This window comes from Tenrec ecaudatus, chromosome 5 (assembly GCF_050624435.1).
Source record: "Tenrec ecaudatus isolate mTenEca1 chromosome 5, mTenEca1.hap1, whole genome shotgun sequence".
In the NCBI taxonomy this organism is placed as follows: domain Eukaryota; kingdom Metazoa; phylum Chordata; class Mammalia; order Afrosoricida; family Tenrecidae; genus Tenrec; species Tenrec ecaudatus.
The window spans coordinates 147,981,335-147,997,490 of record NC_134534.1 but is presented as its reverse complement, the minus strand read 5'-3'; the positions used below and the strand labels follow the sequence as shown (position 1 = coordinate 147,997,490).

The window sequence follows — 16,156 nt, the reverse complement described above, 5'->3', positions numbered from 1 at the left end:
GGGAAAGTGGCAATGGCCTGGCTTTGACTGGACAGAAGGCTCCCTGGGAGAACTGAAGCTTGGCCTGGAGTGCTTTTCTGTTGTTGTTGTTGTTGTAATTACGGACAAATCGTGCCCAGGTCTCCTTTCTGGTTCAGCAGGAGCCGTTGCCATGTTCTCTCCTGTAGTAATCAGATCATTTATTTCACTTGAGAAAGAAAAGGAAAGCTGGGAAGAAACTTGGAAGGGTGAGCGGATTCACTTGTGTTTTCTGGGAAGAAAAAAAACAACCACCACTTCAGGCCTGCTTCCCGATCAGTTGAAAACTTGCCTGTTTCTTCTCAAGGAAGAACAAAACAACCCAATTCATGCTGTTTTTATTCAACTCGGTGGATTAGGATATTTGAGGTCTATTTAAGAATGGTGTTTAGGAAAAAAGAACCCTACTTGTTGCAGTTACGGGGCTTCTAAGTGGTGATTTGTTTTGAATCTGCTGCTTTTGGTGTGATCTGCTTCCGGGCGCAAAGGTAGACTGGAAGAGTGGAATAAGTAAGCAGCAGGAGACTCCTCGCGGTTCCTGCGGAATTAACACACACAGACTTTTAAAAACGTAAATGCCTACTCAGTGAACAAGAAAGGAGAAACATGTAAAGGTGTTGGTAACATGATATTTGAGAAAACAAAACACGTGACTAACCTTAAGAGAGGAATACGGGGATTATTAGGAAATTGATACCAGATTAACTTCTAATGTCCCCCAACTGGTGCTGTGAGAAAGACCGAATGGGAAGCTTTTCTACCGATTTACCTGTCGTTTGCTATGTCATACACGGGGATAGTATTCTTCCAAGCCTCCTGGTTATTTGGAAGAAAAAAACATGATTTTGAAAGTTGAATAGGTATTTGGGTTAATCTGCTATGGAGTATGTTTGGTTTAAACATCTGCTGCTATTTTCCTTATTATGAAAGTTAACATTATTTTAACACCAAAATAAATACACAGGAAATGAAGAAAAGCACAGCAAAATTATAGTGGTTGTTTATGGCCTCGTGGTTTTCTCAGTATAAACACTGCACACATCTGCTCTGGACTCAAAGGGGGGTTTGTGAAGACATACATCTGACTTTTTTTTTTTAATTTTAAGAAGAGTTGTAACAGCGATTACTCCTTTAGATCCAGCACTTCAAAATATCTTCGTATTAAAACATAGCAGGGAAGTTATTTGGAAAATGAAAGGTACATTTGGTAGGCAGCATTTGATTTCATTATTAGCGACGTGAGTTCTACATTTCCCAAGACAAAGGGCCAGATTTTCTGAATTACTAGTTTTAGGAATGAAGGATTTTTTTTAAAGAACCATTTTACTGACATGCAATTCCTATCATCCAGTTTAACAGTTCAGTCACATTAAGAAGAGTTTTTACAGTCACGCCCACAATCCGTTTTAGAGCATTTTGTTCTTTCTTGCACTCACTGCTATTACTCCCCGTTTCCCCCCAATCTTCCGGAGAATCTAGGTTCTATGATATTCTTAGCAAAATAGCTCTGGAAGCTGTACCACATTCCTTAGTTGTATGAAACAACGCTGCTCAGCCAATAGTCACTACCTGCGCTCGATTTCCTCAGCTTCTCTAGCAGCTGACAAACAGAGGTGTTTAGCCAATCCTCCTGCAGCCAATTCTCCTTTGGAGTAGACTCTGGCCAGATAGCATTGAGCTGCCAACCCCTGGGTCTGTGATTCAAACTCACCAGCTACTTCGCGGGAGAAAGGTGAGGCTGGCCGTTCCCATCCAGATTCACAGCTTTGGAATCTGTATCTACAGGGCCGGAAAGGTTGGGATTGACTGTTGCAGTGGGTTTGAATTTTTTGGTTCTAAGTGATTTAGGTGTGGATTCTCTCCACTTAGTAATTGCCCCTTGGCACCTGCCTGTTGCTCTAATTCTTGATAAGCGTAATTGGGGGTGGGGGGAGATAAAAGAAAAATTAGCCACCAATACTGGGTTTGGGGATTGGACTGCTGGCAGGGTGAGGGGATAGAATAGGATTGGCAAAGGCTGGAGGAAAAGTCTGCCTAACTTCTGGAAGCTAACTAATTGACTTCACTAATGATTAGCAAATTAGCAGATTGCTTGTGCTAATGCATCTGTGCCCAAGCCTCCTCGTTGTTCATGATGACAGTCACCAGTGCACAAGCTATAACCACTTAAAGTCCATTTTTGCCCTTCTCCCTATTAAGAGGACTAAACCAATCCAGCCCCCATCTCCCCTCTGTTGACTCTTAAGAGCAATCCACCACTAGGAATGTAAACTTCAGGAAAGCAGGGAATTCTGTCTTCTACTCTTCCATACCCGCCAGTACCTGACGAGGAGGCTCTTAGGAAGTAGTTTGGGATGAATGTCTGTCTGAGAAAAACATCAGTGCAATCTCTCTTGTGGCAGTGATACAGGCAACTGATAATTTAGCATTTAATGATCTCCTATCTTGGCTCTGCTGTAAGGAGCCCTGATGGGATAGTGGTTAAAGCGCCTGCTGTAAACCAAGCGGTGATCGAAACCCACCAACTTCTCCAGAAGAAGAAAAACAAAGTGTGGCAATCTGCTTCCATAAGCACGAGAGCGTTGGGAACCCTATGAAGCAGTGCTCTAGGCGGATATGAGTTGCAGTCTACTTGATGGCAATGAGTTTGCCTTTTAAAAAAATTTCTTAAATTTCCAATTATTGAAAAGCTATCTAGGGTCTCAGGAGTCCTTGTGGCATAGTGGTTATGCTTTAAGCAGCTAACCACAAGGGTGGCAGTTTGAGTCACTAACCAGCTCTGCAGCAGAAAGATAAAGCTTTCTGATCCTATAAAGAGTTACAGTCTCTGCTTCCATAAGACTTTCCACCCACTGGCCTGTGATCCTCCTACATTTGGCATCATTGCATGTGTTGCATGAGTCTGAAGAGGAATTTGTAGACTAGTATTGGACATATGGGCTAATATTGGACTTATGGACTTGATCTGGACTGGGATGTTCTCTTAATTTACAATTTCTCTTTTATATAAAGCTCTTTCATATATATAAAGTTACAGTCTCAGAACCTCACAGGAGCAGTCTACCCTGCCTTTCCAGGGTCACTACGAGTCAAAATTGACTTGATGGCAGTAAGTTCTTTTTTTCTCTTTCCATAGGGTCTCAAAAACAATTGCTGTTGATTGTGACACACGGTGACCCTATGTGGGTCCATGTAGAACTGTGCTCCATAGTGCTCTATAGAGTTTTTCAATGATGATTTTTCACAGAGAGATTAGTGAGTTTTTATATTCTGATGCCACCACTCACTGTCATTGAGTCAATCCTGACTCATAGCAGCCCTGCAGGACAAGGTAGAACGGCCCTTGTGAGTTTCTGAGACTGTGACTCTTTATGGGAGGAGACAGCCATGTCTTTCTTCTGCTGAGCAGCTGGTGGTTTTGAACTGTGGACCTTGCCACTGAATGGGCTCAAACCAGGAACCATTTGCTGCTAGTAGTTAACACCACCCAGGGACTCTTAAGGGGACCTTGGGCATCATCTGATGCATTTGTCTCATTTTTTCCAAGGAAACTGAGGACCCAAAGAGAAAAATTATAAGTGAATTCCCAGAAGTCATGCAGAATTGACTTGAGGTGATAGCCCAGGAGTGTTGGTACTGCTACCCTATACCACCTACCCAACAGTTTCTTGTCTGTCTCCCGGACGTCAGACATGCAGTATTGGTGCCTTCCCAGCCCCACGCACAGGGAAGACAAGCATGCTCAGAGTCTTTCCCCTGACGCTGCTGGCTGCTGGTTGTGCTATTCAGGACAAAGGGGAGCAGACGCGCTACCAATTAGGTGTGCTGCCTTTTTTTCTGATTGTGTAGAGAGGTGGCTCCGTGTAGACACCAGTGAACAAGAATCCAGGAACAGGCCGCAGGCTCATCATTATTTGGTGCTGAAATTTTTCAACCTAATAAATGTGGGGAGCCCTAGGCTGAATGGTTACGCACTTCGCTGTGGACAGAAAGGTTGGAGGTTCAAACACTGCCCCCCACCCCAGTGACTCAGTGGGAGGGAGACCTGGACATGTACTGCCATCAAGATTACAGTCTAGGAAACGTTATGGGGCCTGTTCTCTCACCTGGTTTCCTCTGGACAACAGCAGTAAATGTGCTCATGGTTGGCTGTGGCTTTAAGCTGTTGGTGACAGAGTAATTATGGGTTGGGGAGTCATTAGTGTATAATTTTGTAGGAGGATCCTCCCCCTTTTAATTCAATGGGGATTTGTATTGAAAGTAAGAAGCAGTTGTGTGTTGTGAAGCGCTCCAGTCTTACACTGCCCGTGTTTTAGTGCAGTGTTCTCAACCTGCCTCAGGCCGCGACCCTTTCATACAGTTCCTCGTGGTGCTGACCCCACCAACCGTAAACTTATTTTCCATGCTACTTCATAACTCATTTTGCTATTGTTATGAATCGGGCGACCCCTGTGAAAGGGTCGTTTGCCCCCACCCCCCAGCCCCCACCCCCCCAGGTTGAGAACCTTTGTTTTAGAACATTATAACCCGATGTTTCGCTACAGTTCAATGAAGTTTCCGGAGCTGAAGAAAACCTGTCTCACCAGAGTCCCCAAGACTCTGGAGGGGGTCAGAGTGAGGCTGGCTCCAGCTGGCCACCACCAGTGGATCAGGGAGTCTGTCACCTCACTGTTCTTTGTCCAATGAGCTCAGAGGCCTCAGGCCACTTCACAGGAGAGTGTTGGGTGCTGGAAGGTGAACGGGCCAGGGCAGAGCCATTTTGTGCCAGCCTCCAGGGCCCCAGGCTGAGAAGGAGTGCCCTGGGCTTTAATCCATGGGAGCACTCCCTTCCGTTGATGGGGGGAGGGGGAGGCATTTGTCTCATAAAACATGCCCAGGTGATTCCAAGAGATGCCATTGGAGAGGAGAGAGCTGACCTGCTTGTATTTCTTCTAATTACGGGTTGTGAGGGAAAGGTGTGATTATAGCTTTCCTTCCTTCCAGCCTCCCACTCCTGTTTCTCCACCTTCCTCCAAGGGTCAGTTCCCACCCAGGGCAGACCTGCCTTCCTTCCTCTCCACCCCTGCCCTATTGTCTTTGTCTACCTCCTCACTGTGGTGGGGTTAGGGGGGGGGGGCGCTTGAATTCCCTGCTGTGGGGATTTTAGGAACATGCCCCAAGACATGGTGAAACCCCGTCGGTGAGTGAGGCGCTTCAGAGCTTGGCCTTGCTGGAGCGGGAGGGGGTTGCTGAGAACCAGGTTTTGCCTTGAAGAAATGAGATCCAGATTTAGCACTTCCTCATCTACATGAACACTCTTACCAGGGAGCCTTTCTGGCTAGATCTGCTTTCTCTCTGTGCCTCACACGCGTTCTATGCATCGAGGCATTGCATGTTTAGCTCACTGTAACTCCTCTTTAGCCTTGCACGAGGTGGTTTCAGAAAGCCCCTGGAAAAACTCTATTGTCTTGTAATTACATTTTTTTCCCCACAAACTTTTTAAATCTCCCTCATAAGTTTATAGTACCCCCCCAAAAAAACCCTCTTGTTGTTTAAATGGATTAATCTATTAGTTTTCCATCCTTGAAAAAAACAACATAGAAGCCAACCCTGGATGCTTAATTAGGGGAAAAAGTCTGACAACAATTTTACTCGCTCCATTTACTCTCCCTCTTCCTGAATGTCACGTGTTCCGCTCAGTTGTAAAGAATTCTTTGCAGCACCCGTGATTTGCTATCTTGCCTTTTTTTGTGTAAAAAAATTATAGATTGTTTTAATTTCAGGGTATTGTATCTAGAATGTTTTATTCCTAATAATGTGAATCACTACCCGTTGAAAGAATGTTTATTTACACTGAATAAAACGGAAAGTCTATTCTTACTTTTCTCTAGTCTGTTGCTATTTATGTGATGCTTCCAAACTCCTTAACATTTTACCCTTTTTGTTTACCAAGAAGTCTGCAAACACAATAAACAAGGTTATATTTAACTAATCGGGAGAAATCGGTACTGTTCTTTCTCACCCAGTATCCATTTTCTTCAACATTTGTGGGATGCCTATATTCCACTAAGGACAGGTATTAAGCCGATCTTTCTTTTAGAATTTTATTATGAAATATGCCCTCCATACAGAAGAGTGCACAGAACACACATATAGTTCATAGTTTAAAAGCAAAGGACCTCTTCATAATCGCTGCTACGTCAAAAAGCAGTCAATCACTTCTTTTCAGTATCTGAAAAGCCCCATAATAACGTCATCACAGCTGTTAACTTTAGACCTTCACTACCTCTGTGTGAGTGCGTGGGTGTGGTGAGGAGTGAAGATAGGGTCGGGAGAGTGGCCTGGGGGTGCTAGGTTAGAGCTCGCTGTAAAGGGAAAGGCTAATGAGTTCAAGTTCACCAGAAAGCCCCTCATAAGAAATGCCTGGCAATCAGCTCCAAATCACTGACCACTGAAACCCCTATGGAACATTCACATTCCTACTCTGACAGAGACCTGACTGGGTGGCCGCTGGTTTTACCCATGCGCATTTCAAAGCAAATTAGCGTCACTTGTTGTTGTTCCCTATCCTTGGAGGTAGAAAGATGAGGCTTTCGAATCCCACGAAGAGTCTTGTAAACCATCCTCCCATGTTCCCTATCCTTGGAGGTAGAAAGATGAGGCTTTCTAATCCCACGAAGAGTCTTGTAAACCATCCTCCCACCACCCCCCCATCAGTTGGACTCCGTCCTGTAGGGTAGCTAACAGTTGCCGCTGACTCCATGGAAGTGAGTGGTGTACTTGGGGTTGTGCTGTGGGTCTTGAAATAGAAAACTCTTAGGACTCTTAGGACCCGGCTACAGAGAGCAGAATGGCGGGGGTGGGGTGGGGGTGGGGGATACTGGCTTAATTAGTATCTGCAGGCAGCCTCCCTCAGTTCTGCATTAATAATAAGCTATTTGCTTAAAGACTGAGACTTGTTACAAGTCAATTTTGTTACCAGTGCCAGGTTTCTTTGGATGTTAATCCCAGGACTTTTGGATACACAGAAAAAACTTAAATTGCTCCAGTATTGAAACAATACTGGACATTGTAAAGAGAGGCCGCTGGAGAGCACCGAGGATCTCAGACAATAGCCTGCATTGTGCACCGTCGGAAATTGTGAATGAAAGGCAGAGCCATATGTATTTGCAGTGGTGGTTATTATATATCTGCTTTGTGTGGAACCAGTTGCCTGTGAAGTCTTCTTGGGCGAACCCAGACGGCACCTATAGTTTGAGTTTGGCAGTGTGAGCTCCACAATCTAATGTGCTCCATGCGGATACACTTTGCCAAGCAATTTAGCACAGTTGTTTACACTGCCCGTAATCCAGCTGGACAGAGCCTGTGCTTATTCACTGATAATGGTTGAGGGAGTGATGAGTGTAAGTTTCTGGAAGTTTCCCCCTCTTTTTAAAAATAGAATTTTTTTTTTAAGCAGTTGAAAGTTTGCAGGACAATTGCTCAGAAAGTAGAGTTTCCTTCTACCAGGTCCTCTAGTTTCTCCTGCTCTGAACTCTCTCATTGCTCTGGCATACTTGTTAACCACGGTGAGCCAATATTGGCACATTACTAGTCACCAAAGCCCTTTACAGCGCTCCCCCGGCCCCCTTAAAAATAAACACATCTTCCATTATGTGGCCTCAACTGTTACAGCCACAGGAACTTAGTTAAAAATGTTAAATGCCAACAACTTTTTCCTGTACCCCTTCTCTTCCATCCTTAATATACATGCCCTCAAAAAAAAGAGTTGTAAGAGCCCCCAATAGAATGATTTTTAAAAGATAAACACACACACACACCACACCCCCCCCTTAAAGTATTGTTTTCCTGATGGGCAACTGATAAGCTATTGGCTGAGCCCATAGAGAGCATTGTTTCATTTCCCTGCTGGAGCGAGGTGGCTTTGCCAATTCTTCAACTCGCCCTTGAGAGGGATTTGGGGAGCTTATTTTTTTAAGGCAGCTGTACCTGCCGCCTTTGTGTTCTAGCGGATGGAGGGGAGAAGGAATGGCAAACGGGAGCGTTTCCTAGCACTGCTCTGCTGCATGCAGGGCCCAGGCAGTCGCCTCCAGTTTCTGGAGCTGAGAACCAGAGCTCTTTCGGTTGGAGGCATTATACCAAGAGTTGGATGAAGAGGTCGGGGCAGAAGTGGAGGGAAGTAAAGTTTTAGAACAAAACAAAAACCCAAGCCCCACTGCCACCCATTCATACTCACAGTGACCGTATAGAGCAGTGGTTCTCAACATGTGCGTCTCTGTCCATTTGGGGCTCGAACGACCCTTTCACAGGTATGGTCCGATTCATAACAGTAGCAAAATGTCAGTGATGAGGTAGCCACAAAAATAATTTTATGGTTGGGGGGGCTCATCACAACATGAAAAACTATATATGAAAGGGTCGCGGCATGAGGAAGTTGAGAACCACTGGTATACTGGGTCCCCAAGGCTGTAAATCTTTGTGAGAGCAGACAGCCTCTTCTTTCTCCTGCAGAGTGACTGGTGGATATGAACTGCCCACCTTGTGATTAATCACCCAAAGCTTATGGACAGTGCCACCAAGTCCCCTTATATGTCAAACATTGCTCTCGATGGCCTATGATAAATGCAGCACACTCCAATGGTTTGTTCTCTTTCATCCAATAAAGCGCCTTCTTACAGAGCTGGAGTGCTCTCTCTCTGTCCATCATTCCAGGAGAAGCCAGAGGGGCAGCACATCTTCCTGTGTGTCACTGCAGGCTCTTCTGAGACCATCCTTTACCGCTTTCTCTTGGGTCACAGCTCCAACCCTTCTGGCTTCAGGGACTTGTCAGTAACCTGCTTTCTATTTTCTGCTCTGAGTTCTTTCTCTCCAACCTGTGTCCTTGCACAAATCTCTCCCAGTTTCAAAAAACAAAACGAAACACTTCCCTAAATCTGTGTCCCTCTCCTGTTATCAGGCCTTCTCATGCTTGCCATCAACTACTTGATCTCTGTGTGGTGTTCAGTGCGGACTCCCTCCAAGTTCCTAGGCTCCTGGGATAGATGAGTGCTCCCTCCAAATTAGCTGGGTTCCAGGACCCCTGCAGATAACAAAATGGGGTGCGTGTGTGTGTGCGCGCTCAAGTTCCTGATCTAAAATGCTCAGTATTTGCCTAGAGCCTACCTACTTAATCCTGGATACTTTAATGTCTAAATGACGTAGATTATGTAATATCTAATACCTCTTTATGAGCGCTCTGGTGGTGCCTTAGTTTCACATTGGGCTCAGATCTATAAGGTTGGCAGTTCAAAATCGCCAGCTGCTCCAAGGGAGAAAGAAAGGGCTTTCGGCTCCTGGAAACAGTTACATCTTGGTAACTCAGAGTAGCAGCTCTACTCCGTGCTGTAGGGTCGCTTTGAGTCGGAATTGTCTCGGTGGTGGTGAGTTGGGTTTGGGGTTAATATCTCTTTAAAGTGTAGAAGAGCGATTCTTCCCTTGGAGGACTGAAGTGTGCCTGACCGGAGCCGGCATGTTTTCACTTGTCTCATATGCATGTGAAAGTTGGACGATGAACAAGGAAGGCCAAAGAAGGACTGATGTATATGAATTATGGTGTTGGCAAAGACTGCTGAAAGCCCCGTGGGTTGCCAAAAGAGAAATAAGTCTTTCTTGGAAGAAGTACAGCCAGGACACTCCTTGTAAGCAAAGATGATATTTGCCCTAGAACTTTGGACATACTATCAAGAGAGACCAGTCCCTGAAAAGAGGCATCACGTTTGGTAAAAGTGTAGCACCAGTATAACGAAGACCCTTGATGAGATGGATCGGCAGGATGGCTGCAACAACGGGCTCAAACACAACAGTTTTGAAGATGCCGGTTTTCTTCCCTTTACCTTTCCACCCCTCTCTCCTGCCATTTCCTTAGCTGTACCCTGTCCTGAAGCTAAAGCCAACTCTGCCCTCCAGTGTCCTTGCCCTTTAGAAAGCTCCCCGCCCCCACTTTTCTCTTGTCTCCAATTAACCCCTCAAGTACAGGTGCTGCACCAGGCTCCTGCCTTATAGTGGGGTTAGGGGTTTTGTTGGTGTTTTCTTGTTGGACCATACCGACTTCTATTATAGAACTCATCACACTTGTCTGTCTTGCTGGAAGTTCTGGGGGTAGGGCCAGGACTTTGTCTTCCATCACCATGGAGTGTGCTTCGAAAGAAATACACGCCAGTTATCGCTCCCCAAAGGTAGACCCGTTGCAACCGTGTGATTAGCACGATACCCAATTGGTGACGCAGTGACTTTCTTCCTTGGAACTCTGTTCTTAGAGGAAGCCAAGTTAGCTGCTAGGAGGAAGGCTCTAAGTGGGGGTGGGGGTGGGGTAGCAAGAAAAGGAAGGTCTTCACAGCTCAGCTTCGGGAAAGAAACATTTAAAGTGATAGTCGGTTGGAAACAACTGCCCTTGTTCATCCTACTTTCTAGTCTCCTAACTTTAGACAGTGAAGTAAACATTTACAGGAATTTAATGCCGATTGAAGGGAACCTTGGTGGTTCAGTGGTAAAATTCTCACTTCCCTTGCAGGAAGCTTGTGTTCGATTCCCATCCAGTGACTCACCTGTTTGGCTTTGATGCTTTCCCTGGAGCTCCCTAAAACCAGTCAACTAAGCCTTGTGGATCACACTGATCCAGTCAATCAAAGCCTTGTAGATCACACTGATGCAGGCAGTCTAAGCCTTGTGGATCACACTAATCCAGTCAACTAAGCCTTGTGGATCACACTGATCCAGTCAACCAAGCCTTGTGGATCACACTGATCAGCACCAAATGGGATGGCCATGAGCTAGCTGGCTACTGCTGATACAGCTGTGCACAAAACAAACCAAATCTGTGGCGTTGCAGTTGAGCAGGGGGGACAATGAGTAAGTGATAATGGAGATAATCGTAGTGTTATGAACAGTGTTATTGCAGCTAGTCGTTTGGTGTCTGTTAGCTGATTTACTGTTTGCAATAGACCCAGGTTCCAAAGACAGATCTTTTTTTAAAAAAAATCAGCATTATACAAAAATGACGACCATATTCCTATCACAGAAGAATCACTAGGATATTATGTGTCTGCCAAATCCCATCATTACACACTGCCACACCATTTAGGCCCAGCCAAGTTGACGCTTACCCATCACAACCAGGGTTACTGTCACCTCGACCTCGGCATTTGTCGCCAGACATGTCATTGATACATAAATAGCCATAAAGTAGATCGCTTTACTGTCTTTGTCAATTTGAAATGTTAGATTGTCGCCAAGTGAGGAGTAGGTGTAGTTAAACCCGACATGAACCCCTCAGGACCAGGGGTGATAGTGGTGATACCGGGAGGTAGAAAGGGGGAACCTGTTACAGGGATCTAGACAACAGAAAAGTGGGTGAAGGGAGACGTCTGACAGTGTAAGACATGACAAAATAATAATAATTTATAAATTATCAAGGGTTCATGGGTGGGGAGGGGAATTGAGCTGAAACCTAGGGCTCAAGTAGAAAGCAATTGTTTTGAGAATGATGAAGGCAACAAATGTACAAATGTGCTTGACACAATGGATGGATGTATGGATTGTGATAACAGTTGTACGAACCCCCAATAAAATGATTTAAAAAACAGTTACAGTAGATAATAAAGTATAAATTTACTTCCATAGAAAAAATTTCAGGGTAGAGATTGAGTAGATGAGTCTTATAAAGGACTTAAATGTTATATCAAAGAAAGTATTTTAAGTATGGGATCCTCTACTTGGTTTATTAATGAGAGTAAAACTGTCTCACTCCATTATACCTGTTATTTTGAACACTAATATTAAATTTTTTTAAACTAATAAATCATTTTATTGGGGGCTCTTATATCTCTTATAACAGCGATTCTCAACCTGTTGGTCGAGACCCCTTTAAGGGTCGAATGACCCCTTCACAGGGTTGCCCGATTCATAACAGTAGCAAAATGACAGTTATGAAGTAGCAATAAAAATAAGTTTATGGTTGGGGGTCACCACACATGATGAACCATATGAAAGGGTGGTGGCATTAGGAAGGTTGAGAACCATGGTCTTAAAACAATCCATACATCAATTGTATCAAACACTTTTGTATATACGTTGCCATCATCAGTTTCAAAACATTTTCTTTCTGCTTGAGTCCCTGATAGTAGCTCCTCTTTTTTCCCTCCCCCGCCCCGACTCTTATGGACCTACGTTCTCTACTGTCTTCTCCATCCACGTTTCTGTTGTCCGCCTGGACTGGGGGGTTACACATTGATCATTGTCATCAGTTCCCTGTTTCCCTTCTCCCTCCTCTTCCCCCTACTTTCATGTTAGTAGTATTTTTAAAAGGTCAAATGGTGAATACCCTTTTTATCAGACAGAGACAGCATTGTGAAGTTGATTATGGCAGATATAGTTAGGTTAATAATATCATTTTATCTCCCTTTTGACTCATTTAAAAGTAGTTTCTGTTTAAAAAAACAAACAAACAAACAAGTTAAGAGGAAATATATGTGGATTAAGCCTCCGAAGAATTCCCTCAAAACCGAGCAAATGCTTTGAAAATGATTAGGGCAAAGAATGTACGAATGTGCTTTATACAATCGATGTGTGTATATGTATGGATTGTGATGAGAGTTGTAGGAGCCCCTAATAAAATGTTCAAAAAAAGAATTCCCTCAAAACCACTGGCTAGACCAGAGATGGGAGCAGCCTTGCTATCATGCCGCGTGCATTGGAAAGGGGTTTCTTGCAGATGCGTTAGGTTCGCATGGAGCACTTTATCATTTGATCTCTTCTGACCCACTTAAAATTTGTTCTAGTTTTTATTTCCTGCTTTCTTTTTGATTGAGGGTTTAAAAAAATTTGTTATGCTCGTTTTTTGTTTTGAAAAAAAGTCTTTTCTGTATATGAAATCCAGGACTATTAGACAGTAGCAGGATCAATGGTTTCTTGGGGTGTCGAGGGGAATGTGTGCTGAAATGGAGAGCTAATAACGAATACAAGAAAGCAGATGTTTTAAAATTGTATAACTTCTTCATGCGCGTGAACTATTGTGGGTTATGTGCCAATAAAACTATTTTTTAACAAAAGGTCAAATGGCTTGGGTCGTGAGGAGAGTAAAATATACTTAGTTTTTGTTAACCCCCAGTGAATAAGGTTTTAGAAATCGGTGGGGAAGTTAGGGTCAGATCTTGAGCTAGTGCTCTGACTAGGAGACCTACCCCATCTCATTATGATAATGGAGTGTGCTTTTGGCGAGGGCTAGAAAAATTTAAACTATGCGCTTAATTTGGGTAAAAAGCTAGAGGGTTTCCACCTGATCATTTAAGCCAGGGGCCCTCAAACTACGTACGGCCCACGTGGCCACATGAGGCTCGCTGAGGACATTTATCCGGCCCGCTGAGTGTTTTTGCCCCGTTTTGCTTTTTACTTCAAAATTAGATATGTGCAGTGTGCATAGGAATTTGTTCATAGTTTTTTTTAATTAATAATAGTCTGGCCTTCCAATGGGTCTGAGGGACAGTGAACTGACCCCCTGTTTAAAAAGTTTGAGGACCCCTGATTTAAGCGCTCTTTCTTGGTTTGTTTATTTTTATTGAGGCTTAATTAAATATGCTGTATCTTAGAGATATAGCTCCCTGAATATATTCCCTTAAGTTTATACTTTTGGAACCACCACCTGGAGTTACTATTGGAGTGGCTCAAATAGTTAAACTCTTGGCTATGAATCAGAAGGCTGGTGGTTTGAATCTGCCCAGAGGCTTGCTGGAAGGGAGGTTTTGTGATCTTTTGAAAGAACTTGCCTTGGAAACCCTGTGGAGCTCTGACACTCATGGGGTTTCCTTGAGTCAAAACAGCTCAGTGGCAGTGGGTTTAGATTGATTTGTTTTGGGTCCGCCGCCTCCCCTGATCTTGACGCAGCATTCCCACCACGCCAGAATGTTCCTTCAAGCACATGCCCCAAAGAGAGCTGCTATTTGGATTCTGTCAGAGATTAGTTTTGCTGTCATTGAACTTCCTACAAATGAGGTTATAGTGTCAGAATCGACCTGCATGTATTAAGCGTCCCGGGCTTGAGGTCCGTCCATGTGGCCGGCACCCATCAGTGGTTTGATCTTTTAATTTCCCTGTGGTGTCTTGCTGGTGTGTGACACTATCACCATTTGCTTCTCCATTGTGCAGTTGGCTGACCTTTGAACTTTCTCCTGTTTTGTGCTAATGTGAATAAAGTTGCTCGGGTCATTTATCTGTGAGCCTTTTTGTGGACTATAGAGTCATCTGTCTTGGGTAAATATGAGTGGAATTTAGGAGCCTTGGATTCCATATACATCCTTTTGGAAATTGCTCAAACTGTCTTCCAAAGTGGTGGGACCATTTCACAGTCATCAGAGATCTGTGAGTTGTTATTTTCGGTCTCTCACTGCCAGCAAGTCAGTGCTGACTCTCAGCGACCCTTGTAGGTGTCTGAGCCTGTAACTGTTTACGGAAGTAGAAGCACAGTAGTTCTCTGGTGGTTTCAAACCGCCATCTATGAGGATCACAACCCAACAACCAGTAAGTGTTTCACCACCATGGCTGGTGTACAAACCCATCGCCCTTGCTTCAGGTGAGCAGGGTCCCATGAATCAGAGCTGCGTGAGGACGACCTCAGTGCCCTCTGAGCTAGAGGCTGGAATTTGGATGGTTCTTGTCTCATTGTAAGGCAGAGGTAGTGATCTGAGTCTTGTCGAAGGAGATTTAACCACCATGCCACCCCATGGGTCAGCCCACACCATGGAAAGGAGCGCGGCTGGCAGACGGAGGAGTGTGAAAGCACACCAGCGTGGCACACAGGACTTTTGGGGGCATAGTAACGCAGCTCCTTCGCGATGCTTCGCTCTCTTTCTGACTTGGTAGTGATTCATCCCACCACTGGCGGTTTAAATATAGTTCAGGAATGAAACTCTCTTAATTGCATTAACTGTAGTTCGACGGTCTTCCATTCCCGGAGGCCTCCTTGGGATCATGATATTTCTGCCCCATTTGGAATGCCATTTCTTGTTTTTTCCAACCTCGTGGGGCTCCATGTCTCCTCCAGGGTTCCTTTTATGAAACTTTACCAGAAGCTCTTCAGAGGCAAGGATTTACTTTTGACTTCTAAGCACCCAAGAAGGCCTTTAGCAAGAAGCCATTTCTTCTTTAAATGTGTGAAACGCTCCTCTTCCCTTTGGGGTTCCACTGCCCTTGTGGTCTGCAACGTGCCTTCAGCAGTGGTGTCACCTTGTATTTAGTTACCTTTCGTGTGATAGAATTCTGCCAAGTAAAGAGCCAACAAACGCAACAACTCAGACATCCAACTAAGCAAAGTGTCCAAGTTCACCTTCAAAATAATTACCTGGCCAGATACCGTGTTTAACCCAACACTATGCTGATGATGCGCTCCTTCTCAGAACTATGATAGTTTTCTAGAAGCTACCTTCAAAGCCTGAGATACTGCCTGTTGGTGAGTTTTAATGTAACCCAAACTATCCGAAGCCAATTTTTGTGTATATGGTTGGGGATACAGTGAATGATTCCATTTTGGATTAAAATAGAGCATGCTTCTAAATTGATGAGCTCTTTGTCCCTCTATGTCATTCTGATGCCAAATCTGCTAAGTGGAGTTCCAAGGTCTCTTATAGTTAGTGACAATTTTATTTGAAATAAGTAGATGTAAATCATTCTAGAATGACTACTTTGAAAATGACCACTCTCACGCATACTTACCAAAAAAAGAAAAGAAAAAACGGAGGAGGGGGGACCTACTTTCACTGCTTTGTGTACATGTATGTAACACGACCTGAAGTGCATTATTACTTGGGGGCAAGGGGTGTCTCATCCTTTGCGCGTTTTGTGTAGTGTTGAGGGTTGTCATTGAGACCAGGCGGCCCTTGTTTTGGAGAATGGCCATCTGTGGCCTTGTCTTCATGCTAGTCTGCTCTGCTCTCATTTCTACTTACACTTACCAAGGCGAGCTGCCTGCTATTTGTGGAGCTCTGGTAACATCCTGCACCTCACTTTATGGAAGGTGTCTTTAAATGAAACCACTGTTCCCACCAAATGTCAGGGTAAATACTGTCGCTTTGGTATCAAAGATATTTAAATAGAAGTGAGACTACCATAGACACATAGGCCATGGTGGGGT

General features: G+C 44.3%; 1 protein-coding gene across 4 annotated transcripts in view; it reads left to right on the top strand.

Moving 5' to 3' along the window:
- Positions 1-16,156, top strand: part of VGLL4 (vestigial like family member 4) — a 156,686-nt gene that overhangs the window by 73,288 nt on the left and 67,242 nt on the right. The window contains exon 1 of one of the 4 annotated variants that reach the window (XM_075550034.1): positions 1,728-1,750. The exons of the other annotated variants lie outside the window; for them this stretch is intronic. The gene's annotated coding sequence lies outside the window, so the exon portion shown is untranslated. Of the gene's footprint in view, positions 1-1,727; positions 1,751-16,156 lie in introns of those variants that run through there. 4 annotated transcript variants of the gene reach the window in all.